Source organism: Acomys russatus, chromosome X (assembly GCF_903995435.1).
Source record: "Acomys russatus chromosome X, mAcoRus1.1, whole genome shotgun sequence".
Taxonomy (NCBI): domain Eukaryota; kingdom Metazoa; phylum Chordata; class Mammalia; order Rodentia; family Muridae; genus Acomys; species Acomys russatus.
In genome coordinates, this window is record NC_067169.1 from 98,030,098 (window position 1) to 98,044,144 (window position 14,047).

Below are 14,047 nucleotides of genomic sequence, written 5' to 3' on the forward strand. Positions count from 1 at the left end.
CTCAGCAAATAGCACAACAGCTAATAGCACATCATTGTTAATTTCCTAGTTTTAGTGATTTATTATGCCTATGCAAATTGCTAACATTAGAAGAATCTTGGTTACATGTATACAAGAATTTCATACATTTTTTACTTTTCCGTAAGCTTAGAAATATTGAGAGAAGGAGAAAGACAAGGAGTGTGAGAGAAACGGAAGAAAAGAGGGAGGAAAAAGGGAGGGGAGAAAAATGGACACACAGAGAGATAAACAGATAGAGAGACAGAGACACAGTGACATAGAGACCCGGAGAGGGAGAGATGTTCACAGAAAGAATGAGTGATGGGCTAGTACCAAATCTTCCTGGTTTATAAGAACATCCTTTCCTAGTTCTACCTTCAGTGACTTCATGAGGGTGGTTAAAATCATCCCATGGTAGGTGTCACTACATCTTAGAAATAAACAAATCTTTACCCAAAGATGTGGGTATCAAATATGTATGAGTAAACAACTAAACGACCTTCATGTGCTTACATGGTAAGATTTATATGTCAAATGTTGCAGAACAATGGTTATCCTGTGATTCTGCTTAAATAGAAAACATAGGTAAATGCACAGAAACATATTGAAACAAGAGATACTAAATTATGGTTCTTTAAAATGGGGAGATGGAGAAACCCTAAGGTTACTTTAATATTTTTGTTTTATTGTTGAGATCTGTTTGCAATGATATGTATTCATATATTTTTAAGTTAGAAAATACTTAAGTTCTAAAGAATACCTTTGTGAAGTTGAATGGATACAGGCATTGTTTGATTGATCCCTTTTGTAATTGTTTTATGTCTAAATCATGAGTTTCAAGCATTTAAAAGTATTTTTAAAGATTTATTTATTTATTTATTTATTTATTTATGTTATATATACGGATGCTCTGCCTGCATGTAACACCTGCAGGCCAGAAGAGGGCACCAGATCTCATTATAGATGGTTGTGAGCCATCATGAGATTGCTGGGAGTTGAGCTCAGGACCTCTGAAAGAGCAGACAGTGCTCTTAAACTTTGAGTCATCTCTCTGCCCCTTATAAATATTTTATTTTTAAAAATCAGTAAATTAATTAAAAAATTTGGTGTATAAACTGAATTTATATAATTTTCCATTTTCTTTCCTCCAAATTCTCTCATATTCCTTCACACTCCATTTCAAATTTATGGACTATTTTTATTTAATTATTATTACCACACACACAAATATATAAATAAAATATAAACACAACTTGGTCCATGGATCCCCTCATCCTTTTCCGGGCCATCTCTATCTTTTTGTGTGATTTGTTCATATGTAGAAACACTTTCTACCAGCGACTCCTAGTGCCAACACTTGATGGGACTCAGATCAATGCCTTACTCAGCCATCATCAGAGAAACTTCTTCTTATAGTAGATGGGAACTAGCACAGAGACCCACAACCAACAATGTGTACAGAGTAAGATATGTTGGAACACTCAGTCCCAAGTGGGATGTCTTCATTATATCCCTCCCTCAGGGATCAAGCATTACATTGCATCAACAAGAAGGTAATACTTTATTTTATTTACCTAATTTAGGGGTACATATGTGTGTCTGTATGTGTGTCTCTGCTGTTAGGGCAGGAGTCCATGGAGAACAGAAACGGGTGACAGATCCCACACCTACAGCTCCATGTGACTGTGAACCACCTGACATGGATGCTGGCAACTGAACTCAGGTCCTCCACAGCAGCAGTAAACGCACAATCAGCTAAAGGTGTTATATTTAATTTTTGCAAGATCTTTGGAGGAGAATGTTTTTTTTTTTTAATTTTACTAAATAATTAGACTTAGACTATTTGAAAGCTGTCTCACCAATAAAGTGTGATCAGCATGGCTGATGTCACAAAGTAAAAGGATGTGACACATTCTCAGGTTCATTTATTTTCCAATTTTGTCAGCATTTCCCCCTCACCAGTTCCCTTACATATCTTGCTTCACATTCCCTCAGGCTATGGAATGCTCCAGCTTTTGTTTTTTACTTCCAAAGCTTGTCAAAGCTACAGATCTACTTGCATAATAGAGAATTCCTTTCTTGCAAAATACACCAAGTACATTACTCCTGAAGACTGCAGGCTTTTAACTTCTATGGGAAACAGTCTCTTCTGACCATTGATTGCATGGATATGATTGAGACTAGCCACTTATGCAATATGGAATATTATTACAAAGACAATCTTTACTTGAATTAAATACAGTGATTGCAAACATTACATTATAGAAGGCAGATTATCTTTCCATCTTAAGACAAATCACATTTTTATTATGTTAAACATCAAACTGGTGTGTGAGTGAACTACAGTCTGATAACCTACCTTCCCATCTTGGTTTTATCCTGGTAATAACCAGATTATATGCAGGATTGAAAACTACTAGTTTTCACTGAAGCATTTTCAGGAACTAAGTAAAGGAAGTAAAATGTGTTTATTTGTGGTTACTTTATTTTGCCTCAGCAACTTCATTTATGTTCCTTTTTACTGCAAATATTATCTGTTCATGTACTACATAAGGAAAATAAATAAAACCTACTTAAGTGTCTATTTTAAAGGCAATTTCATGTAGTCAATATGACTTTGAGATCTCTTTAAAATATTTTGGGAAGCCTAAATATCTATTGTGCCACGGATGGGTAGTAGTTCTTTTGGAAGAAAGAGTATCACTATTGTTTAAGAGAGAAAGGGAAATAATTTTTACTTGAAGTATTTTAGAGTACCTTTTTTCATGTAGCCCTAATGAAATAAATGCAACTAAATGCCAGTTAATCCTGAGACAGTGCAACAGAGGCAGTGAGAACACTTCTTGTTACTCCATGTGCTTTGCATTCCCCACGTTCCTCTCTTAAATGCAATGAATTACTCTCTATTGAAGCATGGCGCTTTTATCCCACTTTCGTATGGTCCTCGTTGTATCCAATACCCAGGCTAGAAAAGATCCTATCACAGTAATAAATCATTTTAATATCTCAGTTCTATATTATATTATCTTAACGCTTTCATTTGGTATGTATTTTATATTTTCCCATCCAAAGCTGCAGCAATATTTATAAATAACATGTCTATTTGGGTACCTTATCGCAAGTTTAATATATGATCTCCATTTGCAGTTGCATAACAGGCCCATCTGTGGAAGCCTTTTCAGACAGATGCAGTTATTTAGTGCTTTCTTCTCAAGTCACAGCACTAATAAGTGTTCTCTAGAACTCAAATCTTATTTACTGTCTATTGATATTTTCTTTGTGAATTTGGGAGGAATAGTAGTTTAATGATAGAAAAATTTAAAATTTTCTGAATAGTGAAACAAAAATATCAACTTAGTCAGGAATCAGTACTTTTGATTGCTTAAATTTTCCATTCATTTCTCATTTTAATTCGTCTTTAGCTCAATTAAGTTCTCCTTTCACTATGACTCAAACTGTTGTCTATGATATTATTATTGATGGTAAGTGTCTTTTAGACTCCCAAAATCCTGTCCTCTCTTTTGTGGATTGAGTACATTTGGAAATAACATTCACGTACTTCCAGAAAGATACAAATTAAAATGTCTCTGTCATTTTCTCATTTTGGAAGCTGCTAGCCTGCACTTCTTGTATACTCAGATAATTACTTTTATTTCTTCTCAAGTCTCTGAAGGGATTGAAACCTGGATAGTTTAAATTTACAGTTAAGCTTAGTTGTTTAGGGGTTAAGATGTTTTTAGGTCTAGGTAGATGTTTTAAGTTGATAATGATGAGATGTGATAGATATTGATTTGCATTCAGAATTTTAGACACACCAAGATAGTAAAGATGTTTTCCTCAAGGCTGCCAGATACAAATAGCCAAAACACTATGAATGTAACATTTATATAATTCCTGATTGGTTTGTGGCTCTTCTTGCTGTAGGTAATTTATTGTATATATAATAATAATAATAATAATAATAATAATAATAATAATAATAATAATAATATAAATGTATATATAAAAAAGAAAAATAATAAAAAAGAAGATAAACAAATTAAAATTTCAACTATGGAGAGAACAACCCAGACCTATGCAGTTCTTTTTCTTATTGATTTGTTCTATATAGTTTTATATTTAAATGTGGAGATCTCTTCATTGATTTATGTTCCAGTCTTTGGTATGATGCTTTAAAATGCCAGTCTATTTTGCTTTTTAGAGGGTTCATTATGCATAAACCTGATTGGCTATTAACTCATAGAGGGGTCTCTCTCTGCTATTCAAGTGCTGGGATTATAGGTATACATTATCAAATCCAGGTTTATTTTTTTCATCTTTTAAAAAAGTTATTGTTTTTAATTTGTTCACTTTATATCCCAATTATTGCCTTCTCACTTGTCACCTCCTAATCCCACCCTTCTTCCCTCATACCCTCTCTCTCTCTCTCTCTCTCTCCTCCCTCTCCTAGTCCTCAGAAAGTGGCCTTTGTGCCCTAACATCTGACCTCAGACTATCAAGTCTCATAAAAAGACTTGAGTTTTCTAGAAAACTTCAGCTGTATTTTTTGAGACTCTCTGTGTGTGTGTGTGTGTTTGTGTGTTTGTGTGTGTGTGTGTGTAGCCTTGGCTGTCTTGGACTCACTCTGTAGAAAAGGCTGGCCTCAAACTCACAGAGATCTGCCTGCTTCTGCCTCCCAGAGTTCTGGGATTACAGGCATGTGTCACTGGGACCAGCTTCAGTTATGATCTTTATATGGTTGTATAACAGAGCTTAAAAACAAAACAAAACAACCTGCTCATAAAACCTCTACCTAACATTCAATTCCAAGTAAAGACAAGCTTTTTAAAAAATCTTCTCTTACCAACACTATTTAAAACTACTCATTTCCTTTCCTATCTCATTATGATCACTGAGGTTTGTAAGTTGTAGATCTTTGGATCATCTTGCTGAAAATAATTTCAGAAATTAGAGCACCTAACATTGTACATTGACACAGACTACAGAAGGCTATGGATGAATGGCTTAAAACGGAGAAAAAGTCATTGGGTAGAAGTGTCAATATCCAAATTAAGCATGGAATGCAATTAATAGATATTATCAATGTTGGTCTCCCATTTGTGACAAATGTGTCAACATTGCCTAGAATTAATTTCTGTTTTTTGAGAGAGAGAGAGAAAATATATCACCACGTGTGGTCGTTTGAGTGAAATATCCCACATAAGTTTCAAGCATTTGAACACTGGTTACCAGTGAGAACTATTTGGGAAGAATTAGTGTGTATGGACTCATTGGAAAAGGTGCATAACGGGATGAGCTTTGAGGTTTTAAAAGATTACGAGTATTTTGAAGCTAGGCGTGGTGGTGCATGTTTTTAATCCCAGAACTCAGGGAGGCAGAGGCAGGCAGATAGCTGTGAGTTTGATTCCAGGCTGGTCTGCAAAGTGAGCCGAGGACTGCCAAGGCTATAGAGAAAAACCACTGTCTTGAACAATCAAACAAACAAGACTTTTGAATTAGCATAATATGCCTCTTACTTGTGGATAGAGATGTGAGTTCTCAGCAGCTGTTCTAGCCACAGGCTACTCTGCCTTTGAACCATAGATTGTAATCCTCTGGAACGCTAAGCCAAATTAAACTCGTTCTTTCTAAGTTGGCTTGGTCAGAGTGTTTTATCATAGCAATTACATAGGAAAGTAAGTACGACATCATGTATGTAACCCAGGCTGGCCTGCTGTCTAACCTTGCCTTGCCTCAGCATCACCAGCACTAATATCATAGGTGTACAACATGTCTGCATGAGAACATGTTCAGAATAAAAGGAACCAGATGAAAAATTTAAGGAAATCTTTTTATTAACTTTGTAATTTTTCTGTAAATTTAAAAGTAATCTAAAATTAACCACTTATTTTGGAAAGGAAATAACATGAGAAACAAAATTGATTAAGTCTCTTCTTTTTATCAAAGAAGAAACTAAAACTTAGATATTAGTACATCTTAGTTTTCTATTATAGTCTCATTCTACCAAGCCACAATGCTTTTATATTATTCAGTGCCAAAGGGGGATGTGATCCATTTTGTATATTCAATGCTGTTTAATGTAGAAGTAATTTAGCTTAAATATTAAGCTAATGTGGTCCATGCTACAGGTTAAATTTCGTGACAACTATTTACTTTTACATGGAGAAAAACTCTGATCTTTGCCTTAAACTGATTAACCTAAGCTAATTTCGTCCATCTATCTCAGGTAAGCATATGGGGTGAAACTAGAAACTCATTCTAATAGAAATACATTTATATCAGTAAAATAATAAACTTGTATAAAGACACAGATAATTATACTCCATCTGGGCCATATAAACTAAGTTCCTGTGTGTAATGCACACACACACACACACACACACACTCAGTTGGATTCATAGTTTCTTGTTCTTTTAATATAAATCTTGCCATTTCTGTTAAAACTGATCACTAATGTTCAAAGTCTTTGTATGTTTAAAAAAATATAAGCTTCTCTTTAAACATAGGTAAGTGGTGAAATGTTTTCTAACGTTCACATAATATGTGAAAGTAAATATAAAATTATTTTTAATGCTTCCTTGTTTTTAAATTATCTGTATTATCAGTAGATGCCTAATAACTGTTTATTATCAGACCTATAATTATTGCTACTTCAGTAAAACTTGCTAGCAATCAATCAAGACACAGACACTTGCTATATTTTAAAATAGCCTTAGTTAACCTGAGGCAGGGCAGACATCAATCCTCTAAACTACCTTCTATAGTGGGGCAAGTATGGCATACATGCCCCAATTCTATGTTATCTCTTTCTAATAATTTATATCAAACTACCTACCATCCATAATCCCAAATACTTGCTAATGTTCTTCATCTGGGCCAAATCTCTATCTATGCCGGCCATGTGCTTCTCTTCCACCTAAGCCATGGTGGCCTTCCTCTTTTCTCTTTTCCTCCTTGGATCTTGCTTCTTCCTCCTTCCCAGGATCCTCTCTGTCTTTCTAAGCCCAAGAACCTTAGGCACACCTATCTCCTTTGCCCTGGCCAAGTGTGCGGCCTTTTATTGGTCAAAAGGTGGGTCACAGAACAGCAAGCAGTAATTCCCATCAAAATATATGCGACCAAGAAGAGACTTGATACCCTATGATCATATACAGGGGAGGAAGTCCCCCTCAGTCACAGGCATAGGGGAGGGGAGTAAGAGGAAAATTGGAGGGAGAGAGGAATAGGAGGATACAAGGGATGGGATAACAATTGAGATGTAATATGAATAAATTAATAAAAAATACTTTAAAAAAATACATCAGACCATCTCCAACACTTCCTGAAGCAATTTGCCGTGGTATCAGTAGATAGGAGAAATGACTATGAATGTGTCTTGATTTTGTCCAATTTTCATTATATATTATATACAATATTAAGATAAAAGTGTATGTTGAATATATAACATAGCTAGAAGTCTCTTATAAATCAATACATAGTAGGTGAACCCTTCAATAGAAATAAGCAAAAGATATCAAGATGTAATTCATAACAGGAAGAAAAGTACTTTAATAGTGGCAACTTAAAGAGTTCAACCACTGTGATAATTTGATGACATAACTAAGGGGGGTGATTCTACTTAAATGGTGAAGTAGCACTGGAAACATTAATTTAAATAAATATCCATGTTCAAAAATTCCTTTCCAAGAACTAATGAATTTAAGTGAAAGATTAAAGCACTTGGGAGGTCCACAGTTTTCTTTTTAAAAAGACCCATCAAAGAGTATGGGAAGGAGAGCTTCACATTATTTGCATCACTCCTTCTGTAAGCCCATGCAATTCATCGTGAAGAGAGCTATTCTTTGTGTTGTGCGCATTCATTCTGGACTCCAACACAAGATGCAAAATAGAATCTACTGATACCAGACCAGTCACAATAGATCAAGGCTCTTGGAACCCTGGTGCAGGAAGGCAGCATTGTAGGAGTGAGAAAAGAAAAATAACAGCAACAAATAATTTGAGAAGGAAACACAGAAGACTAAGTCATGGAGAAAAGAAGAATAGCAAAGTATAATGACATGTATTAAAGTACTATAATAGATTAACTCACTTTATATGCTAACTTATATTTAATAAAAACTAACTAAAATGATGTGTAAATGTGCATTCAGTATACAAATATGTATGTGGTGATATCATTTGCAAAAAATACAAGAAGAATTGACATGAAAATCTCTGACTGAGAACTACTTTTGCATGGTGTTTCCATCTTATTTTATTTGTATCTGGTATTGGAATTAATTATTTTAACAACATATATTTATTTAGCATTCTCATACATTGTTTTTGCTGATCCTATTTCACAAGTCCTCTCATCAATTTCCCCTCATTCCTCCTCCTGGTCCCCTTTATACCATCATCAGCCCTTTTCCTCTCACATTTTTCTTATCACCCTTCCATCCTCTAGAACGCCTTTTACATCCCTTGTGGTCTTCTTTTTCTTTCTGGTTTTATAACCTGCATTCATATCGACACATGTAGATGACTTTTAAATGTTTGTTTCACTTATTATTATTGTTTATCATATTAATATTGTGTGCAAATGCAATGCATATGTTTGTGGTGCATACATGTTATGCTCTTGGTACGAGGTTGTCAGAGGGTAACTTCACAGTATTAGTTCTTACCTTCTACCAAGGGTTTAGGGCTAGAACTTGGGTTGTCAGGTTGGGGCACTCTTCAATTCATGCTGGTATTTTGAATGGTTTCATGTTGTGTGTGTTGTGTGCATTTGGTCACTGCAGCTTTGAGTTCATGTGTGCAAAATCATTTTTGCTGTAGTTGTCCATAACCTCTGTTTCTTGTGATCTTTCTGCCCTCTCCCCGTTTGCAGGTGATGTCTGAGCCTTGGGAGGACGAGACAAAGTGGTATTTTTTTCAAAGTGGTATTTTTGATGCCCAACTTTGGCTAGTGAGAAGCCTTTTAACTGTACCTTGTTTATCTCATGTCATCTATTTCCTTTCCCTTCCAGAGGTCTAGAAATAGAGGATTGCTCATAGACATTACAGTAGCGATGTATTTAGAAACCAAAGTTTGAGTATGAGGTATGTTTATTATTAATGTGTGGTTGCGTTTTAATTACTGTGAATGGATACAGCAAGGATTACATAGTAAGCAAAAATTTAGATTTTATAATATACTTTGTAAATATATACATATATTTAGGCTTAAATTTATAAGTAGGAAGAAATAGGTAAGACCAAGAATGAAGAGGGTGGAGTGAGTGTTCTGACAGGCTGGCAATGACATTTTCTTTTAAAGAGAGTCCCTATTGTGCTTCAGTGGTTATCACAATATGTCTGGTACACTAAAGATCAGAATAATACTTGACACGTAGAAAGTACTCAGTAAATATATGGAAAGATAGGTGTATGCAGGTCTCAGTGTGACAGATACTTCCATTTTTTCAAGAGAAACCAAAATCTTCATATAAACTATATTATTGTAACTTTTTTGTCTTAACTTTAATTTTTTGATAAAATTTGACAAAATTCTGCAAGTGAAAGTTTTATTAGCTTATTATTTACTATGCTCAGTTTATTAGCTTTCTGTCTGAATTTCATTTGTTAGGAAGAGGAAGGCAAGAATAGCTTCTAAATTTGAAGAGTAGAACATAAAGGAAGAATCTGACCGTGGACTTCAGTATTGAAACTGAAGAGAGCTAACAGGCTGAAATCATAACTGGACATTACTTTAGTCTCATTAGCAGTATTGCTAATAAGATACTCTGTGATTGATTGAAATATTTTCCTAATTATTCAAATTACAAAAGCCATATGCTATAAGTATCTTTAAAGTAGAATTATATTGTTTAGCTTTTCATGTATGCTATTAATTAGTTATGCTTTTTTTTTTCAGGAAAAAGGGTAACCCTATGATTAGATTTTGTTTTTATTTTATCAGTTTTTGAAAGTACATTTAACCATTCAGTCCTGTGTCTTTGCTGATTTTTTTGTGCTTACTATTTCCTTGATTCAAAGAATAAGTTTTGCCTTTCAGCTATGATATACTGCTGACTAATTCACAGGGAAGACTTGGACAGAGAAACCGAACTAAAAATGTACAACAGACAGAAAGAGAAAGCAACGACACTAATGGCTTGTTTGGGTTTTGTTCAAGTTTGAAACAGCCTGTATTTTAGGCACGACAAAGAAAGAATATATTTATTCCATCTGGCTTCTGGATACTCCCACAATCTCCTCTGTTGGTAAACCTTAATGAATGCTATCTCTACAATATCCTATCTGCTAGTGTTTAAGCAAGTGTTACTATATCCTAAGGGAATATTGAGAACATAAATGCTTTACTGTATTGCTCCCAGCATAAATCATGAACTGAAAATATAAATAGTTCAACTAGGTTCAAAGAGCAACTGGACTTTTACTTAAACTTTCTGAGGCTATGGCTAGGTACTATAATTGTGCGTGTGTGTGTGTGTGTGTGTGTGTGTGTGTGTGTGTGTGTGTGTGTAAAACAAAATAAATTAAAAACACGATTTGTGGAGAAATTTGCAAACTATGTCAGCTTCAAAGCATTTGTTTCATGAGGACTGTATGTCTTGAAGTAGCACACTGTCATTTTGAAAAGTCATTCTATTTAAAAATGTCCATCTTCATTCCTGGTACAAAACAGCTCATCCTCATCTACAGGTTTATCTGTGGGTTTAATTAACTATAGGTAGAAAAGTCTTGCAAAAATTGTAATTGTTCTAAACATGTAAAGACTTTTTTCTTGTTGCTCTCTAAGCAGCACATTGTAACAACCTCATAGACGCCATTTACATTACATTATAATGGAAGTAGTTCATATGAAAACACTATACCACTTTATAAAGTGGACTTTGTATCAGCAGATTTTGGTATCTACAGAGGAAGCTTATGACCAATTCCTTGTGAACAGAAGGACAACATTCTACTTGCTTGTTTCTTTCCTTCTTTCTTTCTTTCTTTCTTTCTTTCTTTCTTTCTTTCTTTCTTTCTTTCTTCCTCTCATGTTCTCTCTCTCCTCTCTGCGTCTCGCTCACCTCGCTCTCTCCTCTCTCATCTCTTCTCTCTCGTCTCTCTCTATCTCGCTCTCCTCTCCTCTCTCCTCTCTCTCTCTCTCTCTCTCTCTCCTTTCCTTTCCTTTTTTGAAGAAAAAAAAATTTTTTGAGACAGAGTTTCTCTGTGTACCCTTGCATGTCCTGGACTCTCTTTGTACACCAGGCTAGCCTCAAACACACAGAGATCTGCCTGCCTCTGCCTCCCCAAGTGCTGATATTAAACGTGTGCACTACTACACCCAGCTTGGAGCAAAGATTTTTAATGAATATATTTTACAAATACACTGGAGAACCATCATGATTCATGATTCATGCATTAGATGAAATCCTGGGCCACAAATTTGCACATTCCTTTGGAACTAGACCTGTGAAAGCAGAACTTTTCATTTTGCCTTTATTGTGTACTATGACCCCTACATTATCTTCAAACTAAAGAAACACTCCATCTTTTCCTCAATACAACTTTTATTGTCAACTTACCACTGCTTCATGGACCTTTTTATTTAGTTCTCATTTGTGTTTCTTAACTGTAACCATTATCATATCACCCACATGAGCATCAGGAAGACTGTTCAAGCATTTCTTGATTCCCTTCACAGAGATTATATGCAAAAATTTGGCTCCTGTAATGTGAGTGCAGTTGCTCATAGCTCCTATGGGAAGACCCAGGGAAATTGGGAATTTCATTCCAGAAAACCCATCACATCCTCAATTTGACATCTTGAGGACCCAGTGAGAATCAGGAAGTGATTCTAGTTTCTTGACTGCTGGTATCCCTCCATCATCGACTTTTATGCATTATAAAATTAATATTAACTTGGGTTCCTGCTTTGAGTAAAAAAATACAAAATCTTTTAGCCATTTCTCTGCTTGATTTTTTTACCTAATCCCAACATTTTTTGATTTAATTTTGCAAAATATTTCCACGTATGCTGTGTACAGAAAAAACACTATGTGCTGTTATTTATCATATTAATACATATGTTTAATTGAAGCTTAAGTTCCAAGATTAAAGGGAATATAAATTGTTTCTTAAATGATGTAAGCAAAACTTTGAAACAAGAGCCTTGTCTGCAACAACAGCCAAGCTACTTGATTTGACAAAACTTGAGACTATTGGAGTACAGAACCCATCTCTTATGAAGCAAGTTATAGGACAACACAGAATGCCTGCTGTCAAAATCACCTTTGTATTGATTTCTGGTAGATATGCAACTAGTTTACCCAGAGATCCACTACTTCCTCCTAGGTTCTATGCACAGACACTAACCTATAGTGTCTGGATTATTTGATCTGAACATTAGGTTCCCTTAAAGAGAAAGAAATGAAATGAAACAGAATCAAATGTTCTTTACAAAGTACACAGTTATATGAATTTGCTAGCAGTTAAAATTTTCCTGTTGTTACATTCACGCTAGTATCAGGCAACTATAAAGCCAATCATTAGGAACTCTCATGGTAGTCAATGTCTTTAAAAGTCAGTGACATTATGTGTTATAATGTCTACAATAACTAGATTGGCAATGCTCTGATGAGATTTCTATCAGAAGAAAATCCCAGTGGGTCATCTGGCACCCTCTTAATTTATTCATTATTGTCCCATAGATAGAAATAAAGGAACCAAGAGAGGAATTCTTTAGAATCCATACTGTGATATGGATTTCCAGGTAGTATTGTTATTTAATTGCTCTATGTACATCAACATAACAATATTTAACGCTTCACTCAAGAAAGGCTATATTGTGGGAGCACATAGAGACAAAATTCAAGCCTTTTAAAAACAAATGACTCATATGCAAAGCATTTTAATACCTGTGCCTTAATTAAGTGCCAAAATAAAGCATGGAACCACATCTGGGCCTCTGAGTCTTAGATGTAAGACTTGAATATATTCTTCTTTTTTCTTTTTTTTCTGTTTTTAATTTTTTATTATTTAATTAATTTACTCAGATTACAACTCAATTGTTATCCCATCCCTTGTATCCTCCCATTCCTCCCTCTCTCCTGCTTTCACCCTATTCCCCTCCCCCATGTCTGTGACTGAGGGGGACCTCCTCCACCTCTTTTAATTTTTCTTCCCATTAAGTTCTACCCTTAGTCTGACTGCTTAAACATTATAAGCAACATCTATCATATTTTACTCATTTTTTTCTTCTTGTTGTATGTCTTGTATGCCTCTCTATATTGGTACAAACCCTAAGTAGCTATCATGTCCCTTAATTTTACTTCAGAAACTTCTTTTATTTACTTTGACTTTTGACAAATATTTTAGTCTCAGAAACAATTTTTTCTCTGAAAACTTTCTAAGAATGCTAAGTAAGGAGCTTTCACTGGTATATTATGTCTGTAGATGTTTATTGTATTAGAATCTCTAAGTAATAATCCTAAAGTGTTTATCAACTTATTGAATAATAGGTATAAATCATTACATTTAACATAAAAGTTATATTTTATGATACTTATATTTAGAAAATTCAGACAATGAGAAGACTGCAGTTTAAACATATTTTTAATGGTTAGATTAATAGAAGAAAGCTTTATTCTCTTGTCCATATCTCCATGCAGTCCTATTCTTTTACATGTCAGATGGCTTCTGGAAAATGACACTGCCTACTGAGAGAATTGTGATGAGAAGGATACATACGTGACTTTTGCAAGATGTAATGATTTTTGTTTATGGACTCATGACAGATCTGAGGATCTCTGATGGTCCTTAGACCACCTATGGAGAACCATAATTCCATCCACACATAGTATTTAATGCCTTTCTTGCAATCTTTCAGGTTGATTTTTCTTAGTCAACTTATCAGATTCATTTTTACGCCCTCTAGAATATCAGTGTTTCCTGGAGCACCAGATTTCATGCTCTTTCCTCCCTAGTTCTTCTGAAATCTTGGCATTTCTTCAAGTAGATATTTGCAAATTTTCAGTACAAGATAATTAAATAATATACTAGGTGTCTTTAT

At 34.7% G+C, this 14,047-nt stretch overlaps 1 protein-coding gene and 1 pseudogene across 3 annotated transcripts in view; both read right to left on the reverse strand.

The window, feature by feature from the left end:
* Positions 1-14,047, reverse strand: part of Tenm1 (teneurin transmembrane protein 1) — an 873,613-nt gene that overhangs the window by 303,445 nt on the left and 556,121 nt on the right. The gene's annotated exons all lie outside the window — the stretch shown is intronic.
* LOC127184949 (60S ribosomal protein L23-like) lies at positions 11,391-11,801 on the reverse strand (annotated as a pseudogene).